At 35.5% G+C, this 20025-nt stretch overlaps 1 protein-coding gene across 5 annotated transcripts in view; it reads left to right on the top strand.

The window, feature by feature from the left end:
- LOC117322251 (TBC1 domain family member 5-like) overlaps nt 1-20025 on the top strand; it is a 70796-nt gene that overhangs the window by 1347 nt on the left and 49424 nt on the right. For all 5 annotated transcript variants that reach the window (XM_033877054.1, XM_033877051.1, XM_033877053.1 and 2 more), the window contains exon 2: nt 854-976. The gene's annotated coding sequence lies outside the window, so the exon portion shown is untranslated. The remainder of the gene's footprint in view (nt 1-853; nt 977-20025) is intronic.

Genomic DNA, 20025 nt, shown 5'->3' with positions numbered 1-20025 from the left:
ACATCTGTCAAATTATTGTTATATTAATTATGATTTCTTCTTGATGCATAAATTAATTTTTAATATTGTTACTGATATCAACATATATAACATTGAAATCCTGTTCAAATAGAAAATTTACTTTCTTAATTTGTCTTAATTATTAACTCATTGAAGCTTATATAGAGCATCAGCGTTGTAAGCCAGATAACCTTGTGCCACTTAAACTCTTTTAGTGACTGTGAAAAAATAATGACCACCTTTACATCATCACAAGACATTTATTTATAGGGCTGAAAATTGGCAGTGTTCCTTAGGCACTGGAACACCACCTTCATGATACAACATATGAGCTATAAAAGTCAAACATTATACATATCAATGGTGGTCATGATATGTTGCCTCTGGGATATCTCCTCTGTTTTTTTTAGCTACCCTTTTTGAATAATAGGGTGGGGCTGATGATGTGATGGGCAGGGATTGGGAAGGCCAAGTCTTTGTATGGGCCATTTACCACAGTTTTAAACATTCTTATGGGCCTTTTTCTCTTTGTCTATGTTAGACTTTCAAATTTTTATGGGCCATAAAGAATTTGTATGCCCCTATGGCCCATAGCCCCTGTCCTTCCAAAACCCTGATGATGGGATGGGTCATAGTGATCAACATACGGAATCAAGGAATTAAATCCATATTTGTATGCATTTTGATACAGCTATATATAGTTATGCCATTTTGGCATGGGAGGGGCATGTTTTGTTTCACTAGCTGGCTTGCTGTACTCCTAAAACCATGAAAATTGGATTTAACTTGGACCAATGCTAAAATTGATTGATACGATAAACTGGCATTTAGTTTCTGTTGTTTCATTTGACAGGATTGTAATGCAGTGCCTTTGTGACATTTATCAGACTTGTGTCATCTAACCGTGGTAGTGAAACAGGAACGCGACATTATACAGATGTGACATTATCTTTCTGGACGTATCTAGGAAAAGCGGGTAAGGTCAAATTTTGTATCTTTTTACTGATGAACATTTTGCTATGACATTTTGAAGCAAAGTTGTTCTGAATTGAACAAACTAAGAGTCAACTGACCAAATGTCAAGGTGATGGTGCCAGAGGTCAAGGTCAAAGTTGGCATCTTTTCACTGATGAAAATTTTGTTAATTAACAAAAGTTGGTCAGAATTAATCAAAATCAACTTTCCTAAGGTCAAGGTCACTGGGTCAAACGTAAAGGACATTTGTAGATTCCCATTGTCTCAAACTTCATATTTAGGCTTCCTTTGGTCCCTAGCTATGCAAATTTGATATTGAGTCTGATACAAAAATGAAAATTGTTGGTAGTTGCTTTTAAAATTTTTCTCTAATATCTCTTAGATTTCTCATATGTATGTTATTGTTATGAGATCATTTCATTAGAGAAAACTTAAACATAGAACAAATAAAGGTAATTCCATGGTGAATGTCAAGAATTAGATCACTCGAGGATCTTAATGTGTCATATTTTCACATCACTCTCTCAAATTGTTGCCATTACATAGAACTCTTTATATGAAAATATTTTCCTAGTCGAACTAGACACAAGATTGTTCAATTAAGTAAATGAAAGAAAAAATGGACATCTGGAGGCAGAATTTATATTTGAATGGATGACCATGACCTACATCCAAAATTACAGGTTTGTCAAATACTAGTAGGCTGAAATCCTTAAACAACTTCTTCTCAATAACCAAGAGGTACAGAGACCTGATATTGTGCTGAGCTAAAAGGCTACCAGTTTTGTTTCAATGAAAGACCTTGACCTCTAATCAAGGTTACAGGTATCAGATGTGTTAAGATATTTAAACAATGATTTCTCGATCACCAAGAGACACAGAGTCCTGATATTTGGATAAAAGTATGCTGAAATGAAGGGCTCCAACATTTGTTGGAATGAAGTGGTGATCAGTTTAGTATTTGTATAAATGACCTAAATTGAACTTCAAAGTTGCTTTGGAATTGGATGAGTAATACAGGTCCATTGGGCCTCTTGCTCCCTTAACAGAAGGTTTGAATCACGAATTTGTAATTTTGACATTTTTAGTTAAAGTTGAAATCTGGCATTTTCCCCACAATTTAATTAATGTGCACAAAATTTCTTTTGTATCATATCCCTTGAGATATTTGTGTATAATCCCAGAAATATAGCTGTGATATTTCTTTGATGAAAATATTTTAGACATGATGTTAAAATGTTGCTTTTTTACACTTTTAATTTTGTGATTTGATTCATTTCATTCTCTCAAAGATACATGTATAATCTCAGAAATATACTGTAATCACTTTCTTCAATAAATCACATTATTATTGAATTTAATCCATTTCAATTCTGGGTGCTTATTTTAGTAAAAGATGGTATATCACAAAATTACTGAAAATCCTTACAAAATGATTTTACAGTTGTATTTTGAACTTTAATTTGTCTTTTTTTTTTTAAATCCGCTCATTGCATTGTTAAATTAATCATGTACTAGGAAAGTAAAAATGGAATAGTAGATAAACTTGACAAACATGATGCTTAAAACAAATGATTCATTTAATTTAGTAAAGATCTACAATAAATCAGGTTAAAACCAGATGTACAGTGGATACTATATAATACCAGCATTGATATATAAGTCAACAATCTAACTAGACCACATATAAAGTGAATCCTTGTTTAAACACCTTTCCACTGTACACGACAGGCTACTAGTCCCTGCTTCGAAATAAGCCCTCTCCCCTTATAAAGTTGTTTGCAATAGGCTTACATTCAGTAATAAGCCCTCTCCCCTTCTTATAAAGTTGTTTGCAATAGGCTTACATTCAGTAATAAGCCCTCTCCCCTTATAAAGTTGTTTAGTTTACAATAGGCTTAAATTCAGTAATAAGCCCTCTCCCCTTATAAAGTTGTTTGCAATGGGCTTACATTCAGTAATAAGCCCCTTTCCCTATATAAAGTTGTTTGCAATAGACTTACATTCAGTAATAAGCCCCCTCCCCTTATAAAAGTTGTTTACAATAGACTTACATTCAGTAATAAGCCCCCTCCCCTTATAAAGTTGTTTGCAATGGGCTTACATTCAGTAATAAGCCCCTTTCCCTATATAAAGTTGTTTGCAATAGGCTTACATTCAGTAATAAGCCCCCCTCCCCTTATAAAGTCGTTTACAATGGGCTTACATTCAGTAATAAGCCCCCCTCCCCTTATAAAGTCGTTTACAATGGGCTTACATTCAGTAAGCCCCATCCCCTTTCTGATTTTGCTTTTGTTTTGAAAACATTAGGATATGTATGGAAGTGGTATAACACATACCTGTACTAATGACCTACTTCTGACAGCTGTCTGGATGTCACATCAATCAATATTAGATTTGAAATATAAACAAATCTGCTGATGTTTGACATTATATTAATGTATACAGTGCTTTGTCTGCAGACCACTACTTGTTAAAAAAAAATAATCAATGGATTTTATATGTATACAGGTTTTAATAGATAATATTTATTTCGTGTGAATTTGACATTAATATTCCTGCTGAGAAGCAACTTTATTGTGTCCCGTCAGATTAATTGATTCTGTACGCCAGCTGCTGTATCTACCGACATCTCATGCATACAGACTGCAATGTGTATATCTTATAGTTGGTTGGAAGTGTACAGTACGTACCAGCATATTGACTGAATACTATTTTGGAGGTCAACTGCTTTATCACCTATACGACTAACTAATACCTGAATTCACCCTATGATCCAACTGTGATCTTCCTACAGCTGTGATTGAGAGGTAATCAGTCTCTCTGGGTGGTGAGAGATTGCCCTTATTGTGGTGTTCTATAAAGGAGCTGTTAGAAATACAGACATATAGATTAGCAGAATACCTACATATATGCTGAATCTCCAGCACACATATCCTTGTATAGTACCAACAGAAATTAACTGTGTAGCTACCTTAATACTCACCTAACCGTGTGTTGAGTACATTGTCTATAACTACCTTCATACTCACCTGATTGTGTCGAGTATATTGTCTATAACTACCTTCATACTCACCTGATTGTGTTGAGTACATTGTCTATAACTACCTTCATACTCACCTGATTGTGTTGAGTACATTGTCTATAACTACCTTCATACTCACCTGATTGTGTTGAGTACATTGTCTATAACTACCTTCATACTCACCTGATTGTGTGTTGAGTACATTGTCTATAACTACCTTCATACTCACCTAACCGTGTGTTGAGTACATTGTCTATAACTACCTTCATACTCACCTGATTGTGTTGAGTACATTGTCTATAGCTACCTTGATACTCACCTGATTGTGTCGAGTATATTGTCTATAACTACCTTCATACTCACCTAATCGTGTGTTGAGTACATTGTCTATAACTACCTTCATACTCACCTTATTGTGTTGAGTACATTGTCTATAGCTACCTTGATACTCACCTGATTGTGTTGAGTACATTGTCTATAACTACCTTGATACTCACCTAATCGTGTGTTGAGTACATTGTCTATAACTACCTTGATACTCACCTGATTGTGTGTTAAGTACCTGTCTATAACTACCTTGATACTCACCTAATCGTGTGTTGAGTACATTGTCTATAACTACCTTTAAAGGGTGCTGTAGTGCATACATAAATATGGATCGCGGAGGAAACTTTGAAAAAAAAAGTCAAAATTTTCTTTTACATGTATTTAAAATGAAATGTTAGTCTATATATAACCAAGTGGGGGCCGCAGCGGCCGAGTGGTTAAGGTTTCTCGACACTTTATCACTAGCCCTCCACCTCTGGGTTGCGAGTTCAAAACCTTTGTTGGACAGTTGCCAGGTACTGACCATAGGCGGGTGGTTTTTCTCCGGCTTTCTTCCACCTCCAAAACCTGGCACGTCCTTAAATGACCCTGGCTGTTAATAGGACATTAAAGTAAATAAACCAAAACTAACCAAGTCTAAGTCCAGCGTAGTGATGCCCTGTTATAACTAGGAAAACCTCAGAAGAAATATTCATGCACCCTGTTGTACTGACTTGTTTTATTTGGCAATACATAATTCAGGAAATGCTGAAATCGAATTTGTTTCTTGTTTAATGCCCATCACCAATTGAAACTGTATAAAAACTGCTGTCATTTCTGCTGCTAAAGATAGCTATATAGCCATGTATTGGAACTGTACCGGGAGGGTTTGTTTGATGTAAATATGTAACCAGATCTTTTATTGATTTTAGAATGTAGAACGAGACAAAGTAAAATGAAAAGGTTAACGTTTGAGCTTGCTTAGATTGTGCACGAGAGATAAGACAGAAAGTGTGAAAGGTTTCATCAAAATTGAAAGCATCACAGCATGAAATTAAAAGCGACATTTGGAACGTGCATGCACAGGACGTATTTCTGGAATCACAGCCATCATTGGACCAGGGAATAAATCAACAAAATAATTGCACTGTCAACAATTTCCATGTAATTTGAATTGTGAGAATTTGTCAATAAAATTCCCGGCGCTCCAACTTTATGAAAGCGTTTTATTCATTTCCTGAGATGAAAATGACAATAAAGTCACTCAACCTACAAGTATGGTTTTTGCTTAAAAGAAATTTTTATTTGATTATTAAAATATGTTTCAACTAGTGGATTTTATTATCCATTCCGGCTTCGTGTGTCATCCGTTGGTAGTTAACATTTTCACATTTTTGACTTCTTCTCAAAAACTAATGAACTATTTTTGATGAAATTTTACAGAAACCTTCCATGGGTAATTATAAAGGTCCACCAAAATTGTAAATCTACTCCTTAGGAGCCTGAGATGTGGGCCTAAAGGGGTCAGATTGACAGATATTTTTAAAAAATCTTCCTCTTAAGACCCAGATATGGTAGAATGATATACTCTTCATGGATGAATGGTTCTTAAGGTGCTTTATCAAAATTGTAAATTTCCTGGCCCATAGGTTTCCTGTTTCCCCCTAGAGAGGTGCTAAATTAAACTTTACTATAGTTTATGTTGGAATATCACATTTTACTGGAAATGATTCAAATTTGGTTCGAATTATGAGGAGTGGCAAGATTATACTACTATTTACATAGGAGCTTTAGAAATACATTGTAAATGCATAGAAGATAGTTATATATTTAAGTCTCAAGTGACCGTAAAGGCCCATATGGACCTCTTGTTATCTGAAACATGCATGAAGGTTGTCCCAAGAGATATCAATCAAATCGCCTTTTGTCCGTTGTTGTGACTGTCCGTAACCAATTTATATGTTTGACTTTTTCTCAGAAAGCCCTGACCCAATTTCAGTGGTGTATGTTCCTGACCCTCAGGGGTCTGAGGTGTAGGACAAACAGGGGTCAAATTAACTAAGATTTCAAAAATCTTCTCAATACCCAAATTTGATAAAAGAATTGAATACTCTTCATAGATGGAATGACCTTACGGTGCTTTACCAAAAGTGTGAATTTCATGACCCTGGAGCGTCACATTTCCCCCGGGAGAGGGTAAAATTTACTTTAGTTTATATAGGGAAATCACATTTTTGAGGATTTGTTGGATTGCTATTCGAACTTGGTTAAAATAATTATTATGGGATGGCAATTTGATGGTATGCACATGTATAATTGGCCCTACTTGATCCCATGGGCTGATGGGCGGGGCCAAAATATGTCAAATTGACTGAAATATATTAGAACTCACGACAGGTGACTGTTCAGGCCCATGGGCCTCTTGTTTATTAAAAGACTATATAGCTAGATTGCATAAAGAATGAAATAATTCATTGTAAATCTATACTCAGTGGAGTCAGAGGATATTTAGCTCACCTAGGGAATGTGTGCTTTCTCCATTGTTGAATATCAATTGTTTGTATATATATCCATTTGTCAGACATAATTTATCATCAACTATTTATTTTGAACTTGAGAGGTCTTAAGTTTTTATTGACATACTAATTGCATAATTGGATGAGGGGCTACCATGTTTGTTCAAATGAATGACCTTGTATGACCTACTTTCAAAGTCATAGGGGTCAAATACCTGGAAGTGACCTGACTGCTAAATTATTAAATATCTAGAGTCATGATATTTTGCTGAATGCTTGGTTAAGCTATACACCATTTAACTTTCAAGGTCACAAGAATCAGCTTTGTGTTTGAGCAACATCTTTATAACTTAAGAAGTTGAGTGTCATGCTATTTAGTACCAGTAAGCAGCATAATGGAGTGAAAGCCAATTAAGTTTTTTTTTCAAATGGAAGAACTTGACCCAATTTCGAAGTCATGACGGTCTAATCTGACTTTATACAGAGCATAAACATTTTGCCTGTGTCAGAGTGGTTTGACTGATAATCTGACTTTATACAGAGAATAAACATTTTGCCTGTGTCAGAGTGGTTTGACTGATAATCAGATTTTCTCAGATAAATGATTTACAATTTCTAGGTTTTAGCAGTAAAATGTATTCAAACTATTTTCAGTAAATTCTGAATGCCAAAGGCTAGGTTACCAGTAACCTATGGCAGTTGGATTGATGTATTTACTAGCAGTTGGATTGATGTAATTACTAGCAGTTGGATTGATGTATTTACTAGCAGTTGGATTGATGTAATTACTAGCAGTTGGATTGATGTAATTACTAGCAGTTGGATTGATGTATTTACTAGCAGTTGGATTGATGTAATTACTAGCAGTTGGATTGATGTAATTACTAGCAGTTGGATTGATGTAATTACTAGCAGTTGGATTGATGTAATTACTAGCAGTTGGATTGATGTATTTACTAGCAGTTGGATTGATGTAATTACTAGCAGTTGGATTGATGTAATTACTAGCAGTTGGATTGATGTATTTACTAGCAGTTGGATTGATGTAATTACTAGCAGTTGGATTGATGTAATTACTAGCAGTTGGATTGATGTAATTACTAGCAGTGAAATTGATGTAATTACTAGCAGTTGGATTGATGTAATTACTAGCAGTTGGATTGATGTAATTACTAGCAGTTGGATTGATGTATTTACTAGCAGTGAAATTGATGTAATTACTAGCAGTTGGATTGATGTAATTACTAGCAGTTGGATTGATGTATTTACTAGCAGTTGGATTGATGTAATTACTAGCAGTTGAAATGAATGAATTTGATTTTACTTTGAAGTTTTCATTAGTAATACTCTGTCAAGAGACGGTACATGTACCTATATTGGTTATGTAGTATTAATCAGTTAGAAACATAATTTGATTTCAAACATCTGTAAGCACCTTACAACCGTGGATATTTTTGTGGTGTATAAGAGATATCATAGAGAAGTCCTTAAAATGTTGGTCCTTCCCAGGAACACAGATAACCCTAATCCAAAATCTTGTATTCTAGCTGGCCAATGTCAGAAACCATAGTACCTTGTACATTCTATAGAAAGTATGGGAGGTGGGAGATCCAATGTCCGAGTAAACAGTTCAGTATGGTTCTGTGTTACTCAGCCTATTCTATAGAAAGGCTCAATAAGGAAAAGAGATGAAAATGTATATACATCAATGTTACCAGAACCCTAATATTGTATATTTGTGCTGAGTGTGACACACAAACCATCAGTATGTCCCACAAAGAAGGTTGCTGATGTTGAGATGTTTTAATTAAGGAAGGCGACATACCTGACAAGGTCAGTCAATGGGACTATGATGTGTATATAAGCCATCAGAATTGATTCGTACTGGCAGATTGTCTGTTCATGTACGGAATTCTAAACAGACTACAGAAGCAGGACTCAGATTAATCAGCATTCTTGTATTGTGTGATAGATTTGTATTTTGTACCAGGTTTATAAGAATTTCAGATTCCATTTTGATACATCTGCTGTCATCGTGATGGGTCGTTTATTGTCTGGTCTTGTCCATTTCTCACATTTGGTCTACCTTTATTTGCATATAAGGACCATATCTGATGCTGAAAGTTAAACCGTCATGCATTTTTCTTGGTTCAGGAGTAATATTCATTATTGTATATATATATTCTGGTATACATTGTATATATATATACTGGTACACATTATATATATATATGTATGTATGATTTGTCTGTTTCCCAATTCCCTGTGTGCTCATTGTAATAAAATGATTCTGAATTATTAAATGTAAACAGTAAACAATGTAAAAACACATTGCATGTAAACGTAATACTATATAATTACAACAAATAACACTACGTTTTTTTTAGCCCTAATGACCTTGATATTGTTGATGGGACATGAAGATTTTATAACTAACATACAATACATTGTATATAAACATAACACATTGTATTGTATGATACTTTATAACAACATACATCACTGTACATAGAATACATTGTTTATCAACAAATAATGCCATAAATAAAGCCATTGAGTTGTTTAATCGTTGGAAGGTTATCATAAATAATCGTAAAAGTCTGGCCTGTCATACATAATTCACTTGTCAACGAGAATCCCGGCTGACAAAATCTACGGAATTGCACTTTGGAAATGTATTGATTGTGGGAAGAGGACTTCGGAAGCTGAGCATGTTTACTCGTTTGCAATGTTTTGTGGGACTTCAGACAGACGTCGCTGTAGCGTTTATCAAGAAACCATTTAGGGATGCTACACCAACACATTTACCAGTTATGATCAACGGAAATGGTGGTATGGTGTGATGTGTTTAGGAAATGGCTTGTCCCACGGGGATTTCTATGAAATAGCTTATACACAAAACCTGCAATATTTACAGAACATTTGAGAGGATGTTGTGTGATGTTTCTGGATTGTCAGGTAGAGTATGCCGCAGTTTTCATGCTTAAAGTGTTTTAATCATTCAGTGTCAGTTATAAAAAAAGTATTGTTTTCATAGATATTATTGAAATAACCACAAAATGTTTTAAATTATCAGGAAAGAAATGTTCTGAATCAGCTGTCAATCAATCCAATAAGGATGTGTAGTCATCTTAACGATCTGCTGATTCCAACAGGGACACTCCTGTTTTTGTTGAGGGTAAACATTCATTTTAATTTATCTTTAACAAGTCGATGGATGGTTTAAGTTACAATGCTTTTAACCTGCGAGGACCTGCCAAGACATTTTAAAGGTCTGATGCTATAGCAGACCTAATCATTTAAATGTATTAATGTGCCGTCAAGGTAACCCCAGGAAAATTGAATCTGGTAGATTTATGAGCCATAGAAATCGAGTTGGGAAGAATTGAATTTGTCTGGTTTATAGTTTTCAGATGTCTAACAATGGTACGATATATATTGTTCTATGGGAAATCGTCCACTTATTTGATCAATGTCATTTCAAGCAATTCAGAATTGCTCCGTGAAGGGAGTAAGATTTATTGGTGTCTGTCACCTCGTCACATAGAAGTGGTCCTAATGGTTTTGCTTGGCAACAAATCAAGTGAAAGTTTAGGGTTGAGAATAGTGCAGGAAAGCTTGTGATGGGGGCAACATCAGAAAGAAGACCTGTTCATCACATCATGTGGTTGCTAGGGTTGGGATAACTATGTCTCACTTACTAAAAATAACAGAGTGATTCTGTAGTTACTAGGGATGGGATAACTTCGTTGCTAGGGATAGGATAACTCTGTTGCTAGGGATGGGATAACTCCATTGCTAGGGATGGGATAACTCTGTTGCTAGGGATAGGATAACTCTGTTGCTAGGGATAGGATAACTCTGTTGCTAGGGATAGGATAACTCTGTTGCTGGGGATGGGATAACTCTGTTGCTAGGGATGGGATAACTCCATTGCTGGGGATAGGATAACTCTGTTGCTAGGGATGGGATAACTCCATTGCTGGGGATGGGATTACTCTGTTGCTAGGGATAGGATAACTCTGTCTCACATACATAACAGGGTGATCCTGTGGTTGCTAGGGATTGGATATTTATAATGTCACAAATTGATAACATCATCAATTTTGACATACATTTTATGGGACATTGATGATGTTGGGATTAAAAGGCTTCACAACAAATTACAATTTGCTCCTGTTTTTTTTAAAGTATTGTATGTGAGAAAAACAAACATAGGTCTGTTCCGGCAATGCTGAGCAGCCACACTTGTTCACTGAGGTTGAGATATCTTGGGCCACAGACCAGATTCTTTCTTTTCAGTATTAGTAAGAGAGATTGACCCCCACCAACAGTTTCGTGAAATGTCGCCTAGCTAGTTCTTATTAAGATCCATGAGATGTAGAACTTTGATATTTAGCATAGCTTCCACTCAGGACAGAAAGTAATGGAGTTTGTTCGAGGACCTTGACCTACATTCAAAACTACTGGGATCAAATTTGCTAACAATTTCTTCTAAAAAGCCTAAAATTGATAGCAGATACCACTAATTATAGATGTGTAACAGGAGAAGGAGAAAATGTAGCAGCCAGACCGGGGTTCGAACCCGGGACATTCCGAACACTAGGCGGATGCTCTACCAATTGAGCTACCTGGTCACCGATAATCGACCCAGTCCAATCCAGCTACACACATCCCTCACTTTTTCCAAGTCTTTGCCATCGAAGACACACAAGACCCTTATACCACCACAGTGGGTATTTTAGCTGGGTGCCAATTTTGTAACAGGAGAAGGAAAAAATGTAGCAGCCAGACTGGGGTTCAAACCCGGGACCCTCCGAACACTAGGCGGATGCTCTACCAATTGAGCTACCTGGTCACCAATGATCAACCCTGTCCAGTCCCTCTACAAATACCACTAATCATGAATTATTTCATTGTCTCCTTTTTTCCTAGTAGATAATCCGGCCACCTTCATATTGTACTGTAACATACAATATAGCAATAGCAGTTATCGGTCTTCTTGTAAGCGTGTCCGCTTCTTGACCACCTGTTTATATACTTCTATTTACAGTGCGCATGTTTAATTATGTATCAAGTATAGTAGATTCCTCATTAAAAAAATTTTTTTTTTTAAAATATTGTACAATATTCTAATTTCCTCAATATGGTCATCAATTTTCATTCACAAAAGACGAATTGGTGTTCAGTTTCATATTTGGACTATTAACAGTTGACACACCATCTGTATCTAGGGTCACTATCTTTATATACATGTATAGACCATTAGGATAGTTCAGCATCTTTGCTTCTAATTAAGCGACAATTGGTATCTGTGTGTCTTTTCAAAACTTTCAAGATTTGAAAACCTGAGAACCTGAAAAAAACTGAAGAAAGTACATTCAGGCAAATAGGAAGTACTACATGAATTTGAGTTTATTTTATTGCTTTAGAAAAACATGTCTCAGGCACGCACATTAAGTGAGGAACTGTTGCATGTCACAGTTTTAGTTTAAGTTGGCCTAAAGGAACTTATAATAAGTGCCCAGAAAACTTCATAAATGCCTCCTTTGTAGATACAGAAATTACATAGCAATTTGTTACAGATGAAAATATGTATCCTGCTTTAAAAACTGTTTGCTGAATTCCTTTGAGTACAAGATGTTCTAACTGATGCGTATAACTGTTGTGTTCCTTTAAAATATCAATACATTGCATGTTTAGCACGCCCACACGATCCCAGGCTGTTACCGAGATCTATAAATAGACATATGATCTACAATTTACTTTGGGTTGTAAACAGATTAGTGGATATTGAAATCAATAAATGAAATAATGTCGGGAATGTAAACTAATCGGAGCTCGCTGTTTACAGAAAGGCACAAATGTCACAGAAATTTAAAAAAATCATTCTGGAAAATCAATCAGATTACAATCAGCAAACAGGGAGGTTGTTTGGATTTTGATTGGATTGACAATCTAATTTATCTATAATTATAAGCCTTATGTCAATATATATATATACTGGTATATTTAAAAAAAAAATTAATATGTAAGCTTTTTCTATTTATTTATCTATTTATATATTTGACAACAAATGCAAAACAAATTATATTAATTTATACTATGCGGGAGGGGTTTTACTTTGGAAAGAAACCACAAAAAAATCTGAAGAAACCTTAAGTTGAAAGACAAGTGTGTGTTACTACCGTGTCATGTACACTCGGTCACCCGTAATCTTGCCCTGTCTGGCAGTAATCTAGTTATTGTCTATTCTTTAACATCGTAGCTTTTTGACTCCGTGATATATATCTACTGATACTTGACTATGCATGAACATTTACTTGGCAACACATGTATGGCTTGTCCTATTGATGTAAATTGATGAAACAACCAGAGCACTGAATGACCCCTGATTCTATATGAATAAAAAAAAACAACTGATGAATAAAAAATAGGTTATAACAAATCAGTTGTTATTTTGATGTTCGGACATAATCCAGTTCATCTCTCATAACACTCAGACAAACGTTTGGGAGCCATTGGCCACTCAGCTGCCTGTCAAGTAATTATTCCATGACAAATGACAAATTGTATGTTTGATTCCCGAAACCACATCCAAGAACTTATGATATTGATCCAAGACGTCCATCCACAGGGATGACCTAACTGTATGTGATTCCATGGGATAAGCGTTATTGGGCTGAATAATAAAGACATTAATTTAGCGTCTGGAGAACCTCTGACCTTCAGTGCCAATATTTGATTGTGAATCTTCCCGACATTATTTCATCTGATCTTCAATAACGTGTGGGTTGTATGGTACAGCCATCAGTGTCTGTATTGTACTGATCGAAGAGGGATGAATTCCCCTGCTATTGAGCAACACAGAATATTAAACCCCTAAGATAGCAATGTAAAGCTTCAACTAAAATATCAGAATCACCGTCTCTATAAACAATACATTTGAGTTGTATAGTTACAGTCAAACTTGTCATATATGTGACCTTCCAAGGGAGGTAATAAAAACGGTCACATTGACAGGTGGTCTCTTTATCCAGGTTCAGGTAACTAGTATAGTAAATAACATTGGGAGGGGAAAATACGGTCACTTTTGAGAGGGGTTCGCTTAATTCAGGTGGTCAATACTAAGGCAGGTTTGACTGAATTTTACAAATAAGGCAGAGGGGGCCTGTATCTATCATCCATAATTATCGTTGATGGCAAACTACTGCAGCTTCAAATGATGGAATGCTTTAGAATCTTTGAAGCCGTATGGCCATTTTGACCTTGAAGATCTGTTAGGGATATTTATTAAGACCATCTTGATAGCTGGGTCTGTCTTTAATCAAGCTTATAGGCCTGGTATCCAGGCAACAGGACTTATATAGTTCTTCAGAAATCCTTCGAATTGACAAGTTACAATGCATCATAAATTACTGGTTTTACCAAAATAGGTCAGACGAAGTTATTCACCAATTCAGATAACATTATTTCTCAAGGCCCCAAGGATCATAGAAAACCATAGTAAAACTGCTTTTCATACATATATAAAATTATGTGACTCATGTGAACATCTACTTTAAAATGTCTTTATTTTGCAACGATTGGGAGACATTAGTTATGTCAACTTAGATTAATCACTTTTGTTGGCCCAGATTATAATATCGATGCTGGGGGTTTTTACTGTTGGGGGAAGCCGGAGTACCCAAAGAAAACACACATAGTCGGCCAGGTAACCCACACACCTTTTCATATCTGATCAGGACATTGACCACTGGTCACCTTGGCCAATGTGTAACCACTGTGCCACCTGACCACCCTAACAACTATAGGGTGGTACATAACCTAGCATTGGACATCTTGAAGTTTTAGGATGAATTATCTAAATACACTTCCAATAGATTCATATACACGAGGTCCATATAGCCAAAACTTGTAAACAACGCTGTCCAATAAATCGGACCATTGAGTGAATCTCCGTTTTAGGCTCACCGTTTTTCTGCAAAGTTCTCCTTGTTTCTCTCTAGATTTTTCTTGTACAAAATTTAAAATAGAAAAAATTGTATTTTATAGATTTTGAAGTACATTGCATTACAGGTAAATGGTGATGTATAAAAAAGTCTTCATGTCCATGTGGGGTGGGAAAATAAAGAAAAATATCCAGTTTAAAAATCGACTTAATAGTGATTATATAGCATGTTATATATATAATATACATGCATGCAGTAACATATATATATATATACTAGAGGAGTTTTACTGTAGTATATCTTACAATTTAGGCTCCTACAACATGTATATACATTCTAAATGAATCTGCATTATTGCAAACTATGGTTGCAATGGGTTTGTCGAAATGAGATTGTTTTCTCCAGAGGAACATGGGTATTTAAATTCTGTTGACAATCACGGATGTGGCCATGTGATGGCATTTTAAAACATCTGTATTGCAGTTTATTATAGCCCCTGAAAGGTTTCCTTCTTTTAAGACATTTTAGACGCCGACATTTCCATTGTTGAAGTCTATTTTAGGGAGGAATGGTGTAATATTTTCTGTATATGGTTGACACCAACACACAAGTATTCACAACTAGCTACGATTAAACTAACGCCAGCTAGCTACGAAATTCTGATCACTTTTCTCAGACATGTTCTCTGTAATTTAAATGTATTGCTACCCTGCTTGTTTCTTTATTGGGTTCTGATGAATTACATACTTCTACATACTTTGTGTAATAGGAAGGAGTAATGCAAAATGTCTTTCCTGTACTGGGACTCAAACTTAATCAAGTGACCTCTCGCTGATTATCTCCGAGAGGAGATTGAATCTTACCACTAATCTGGAGGGAAATTCCCTCCAGTCTGAGCTAGTAAGGTGACCAATACTCTCAACTTTTACATTATTCCCTCCATCACAAAGTCTTTGCCACCAAAGACAACCACAACCCTGGTTCTTTAGCTTGAGGGAAGCTTCTCAAATCTCCTGTAGCTTTCACTTAGAGTGGTCAACGGCACCGAATCTGTTATAGAAAGGAGTAATGAAAAATAACCTACCCATGCTAGGGCTCGAACTAAGGATATTTTGCTCTCAAGGCAAACATCCTACCACTAGGCTAAAGGCAAATTCATGCTACTCTGAGCTATTAACGTGACCTTATACTCTCGACCTTTACGTTTCTCCCTCCATCACAAAAAAGTCTTTGCTACCAAAGACTACAAAGTCTTTGACACCAAAGACAACCACAACCCAGGTTCTTTAGCTCTAAGGAAGCTTCTCATTTTCCTATAGCTTAATTACACTTGGAATAGTCGATGGCACCAAATCTGTAATAGGCAGTGATAAGGAATAAAATTCTACCACTAGGCTAAAGGGGAAAATGTCTACTAATTGAGAACAATTGTTTGTATTCTACTTAAAACAAAACTGATTTCATTATGTGACATTAAAGTATTAACATCAAACACTGTTAAGGATATGATGACGGTGAGAAGCATGTTCTTACAGAGTACTCCTTCCATTTTACAGCTGGTAGGCTAGAACGTTTAAATCAGTTTATGTTGCAAGACCGTTGCCATTGTTGCCCAAAAAAAACTTTTCCCTAAATGTCAAACGTTTGATTGTTTTCTCAAGAATGAGACGCGTGTTGTGTAACTAGAATGATTTTCATGTGAGCCAAAACAGGTTGCGTTTATTTGTAAAAGATCAAAACCTGGCTAAACTATTCATAAACATTAACATTATATCCGATGGATGTTATGAAAGATTTCTGCCGGAGTAGGGGTTTGGCTTGTTATAAGAAATATCTTGTTTATATATAAACAGGAGCGTTTGAATAAGAAAAATATTTCTTAATGATTAGAATGTATGAAAACTGAGAACATTTGATATCTGTCATAGTATTGATCGGAAGACCATTTTGGATAATTGTGTCAATTGACTTAATTACTGAAAAAGCTAACCACTTTATGCCAATCTGAAATTGACGACACAATGATTGCTGTTAGTCACCAGCCAACACTCTAGGACCCTGAAACCTGATTATCTTGTCGTCGTGTAAAATTAACATTTCCACATCGGAGGAATGACTCAACATGCATGAGACACACGAAAATAGCAACTCGTTATGTCAATTTTACGTATTTTTTAGAACTAAACCTTTTTTGTGTGATGCGATATTTTTTCCAGACAAATTTGCAGTAGTGTAGGTGTTTGATAGGTAATTTGACTGCTGAAACAGAATTATTTCTATAGTGGTGTATTTTTTCTAGCTTTGTGATTGGACCCTTCTGTTAGAACAAACATGGAAGTACTAGGATTGTATATTATATACTTCAAGGCCTGTGTGTTTATCGGTCAGTCTCAAGTTTCTGCTGGTATATAATTATAAATACATATATGCTTAAAAAATGCCTTAATTGTCCAGGATCCACAAAGGGGTAAGCATTTTTTCACATATCTTCTTTGATAGATGTATCACATATCTGAGTGTTGTGTTTGAATTGAATTGACCCCAAATCAAGGTCGTAGGAAAAGGTTAAAGGTCAAATCATGGTGATAATTTTCAGGCAGTTTTACTTTTGTACGGTTAATGATTTGATAAAACTTGACTGATCCAGACTCGATATACCTCATCACATATATAACTCTCCCGTTGACTATAAGTCCATGTTCTAAGTTCAAGGTCAAAAGAAGGGTCAAAGGTCAAAACATTTGATATATTAGAATGCCTCTCCATGGAAATAATTTCAAAAGTCTACATTTTGTTGATTAAAATTTATAAATAGATCATTTTATGATATGTGGAATTGTGTCTGGTATAAATCTTGTTGGTCTCATTGTCTGGGTTACAACAGCGTGCCATTTGTCATTTCAGGCCTGTGTTTATTACCTATAGCTTGTGGTTATTGGAATTAGCAATTTTCCTAATGACTGTGTAAATATGAGGCAGAGGTTTGTAATATCTCGCATAACAAAGTCTACTGACTAAGCCAATAAAGTCATTGATAAATGACACCGTCATCAAAATTCCTCCAGCATTCTGTATCACTCTGAATTACGCTCCAAAAAATCATTTCTGTATCTGAATTTATCCTGCAACTGCCACCGCATTGTCGGAATACACCCACCGTATATATTTTTGCTGTATACGGCAGTGACGGAAAACAGCTGTATTTTGGAATCCTAGCACATGCGTCAGTTCGACTGACCTACTTCAAAGTGAAACTACGTTTAAAAGGCGAACATATTTCTGTCATTTTTGACACCGTTTCACTTAAAAATGATTATTTTTGATGATTATTTGTATGACTGTTGCAGGATAAATAGAATACATGGTCAGTGTCTTAAAATATAAGCTGTATTTTTGGCTCGGGACAGAAAGACAAAAGTGGCTCGCCAAGGCTCGCCACTTTTGTCTTTCTTTACCCTCGCCAAAATACAGCTTATATTTTAAGACACTGACCATGTATTCTCTATATATCATTCATTTCGGTGATATAAGCAGAAGTAGGTTTTTCATTTATCGAGCAGACGACACATTAATGCGTTTGGTGTAATCTGTCTAGGACCGTTAAATGTTTGTTATTGTCCGCAATGTAACAACATGTTAAAGTGTTATTGGGAACTCCTCAAATATTCTGCTGATAATCCGGAAAGTGTTCCTGGTGTGACAGAAGATTACCACAAGAATACCTCGGTTTTATTATTCCAGAGATCCACAGTTTATGGTGATGCTGGCTTTCGTTGTACTTTTTACACGACAAGTCCTGGTGCAGTGATTGTAACGATGGCTGTTATAAAAATTCCACGTCTTGGTGGCCTGTCACAAAACACATAATGTCTTTTCTGTTGTATTTGATAATACGTGTTGATACATTTCATCAGAATGTCACATTGACAGAATTATTACTACTTTTTATCAGAATATAATGACAAGATGTTGTATTCCATTCCACCCCAAATTAAATGTTTTTACATATACACTGTACATGTATATATCTGGTAATAGATTGAATTCCTTCAAATGTCATATACATGTATGTAGTTAATATGATGGGGCAGTTCAGAGTAGGGAAGGTCTTTATATCAAAATACTGCTTAGGTAAACTCGCAGGGACCTGGCATAATGTCCATGGCCCATATTGTAGGTCTATTTATACACAGGGGCTTGGGGGATATGGATTTATACAAATAATACATATACATATTTTGGATTAATACGAAAACTGGTAAGGTTGAAGAAATAGACATTTATTATACCTCACTGAATGGAAAAATTGATAACTGTATCATATTATCTAGAATTTTTTGAGAATTTTAAACTTAGTGTCTGTCACTACCATTCAAATTAATATTAGAATTTCCCATAGTGCACTATTACCTTATACATAATAATTTCTTAAATCATACAAGTTTTTAACGTCAGGATGCCTTTGGCACCTGCCGTTATATTCGTGGTGGGTAAATTTTGTTAGTGATACTTTTGTTTCCGGCTAACAACTTCTCGTTTCTGGAATACAAATGATGTACATCCGCAGCCTAATATAGTTCCTTTTTTAACAGCAATTATTGACACGATTTAACTGATGGTTCCTGTGTTGACTGCAATTCTTTAGAATAAAATATGAATGTTGGGTACGTGTTCTAGACTATTTAAGATTCTAAACATAAACATTTTCCTCGTCAGTATATGCAATTTTGTGTGCGTAGGATTACGTACGTAGTTCTGTCTCAATCCTGCCTTGAAAACAAAAGTGAAAAAAATCAGTTTAATCGTCGTAGAAATTTACATGCGTCCACAAAGAAACTATCCACATGTCTTAGACTCATATGTTCATCCTGAGTTCATATGCAGGAACATTTCATTTAAACCTAAAACCAACCGTGTTTACGTAGTCAAATGTTTACAATTCTATAAATAACTTTGCAGCCAAACACTTCAGCTGTCACGTGACTAATCATGTGATCATCACTAAAATAGGCCAAAATGGCGGTTATGTCTAATGTCGCTAGAATACGCAAGAAATATCAAAAGGAATTGGAGGAAAGTTGTAACAAACTACATTGCTGTTTTTCATGAGGATTTTATCAAATAAGATTATTATTTGTTTATTTGAAAATAATCTAACGATTATGATCTGTGACTGATGTACTGACGTTTTGTTTGTCAAAACTGTAGGCCTATATATGTCTCGTCGGACAGCGTGACTGACAGTGCGATA

Source organism: Pecten maximus, chromosome 2 (genome assembly GCF_902652985.1).
Source record: "Pecten maximus chromosome 2, xPecMax1.1, whole genome shotgun sequence".
Classification (NCBI taxonomy): domain Eukaryota; kingdom Metazoa; phylum Mollusca; class Bivalvia; order Pectinida; family Pectinidae; genus Pecten; species Pecten maximus.
Note: the sequence above shows the minus strand (reverse complement) of the source record. Positions and strands in the feature narration are given on the sequence as shown.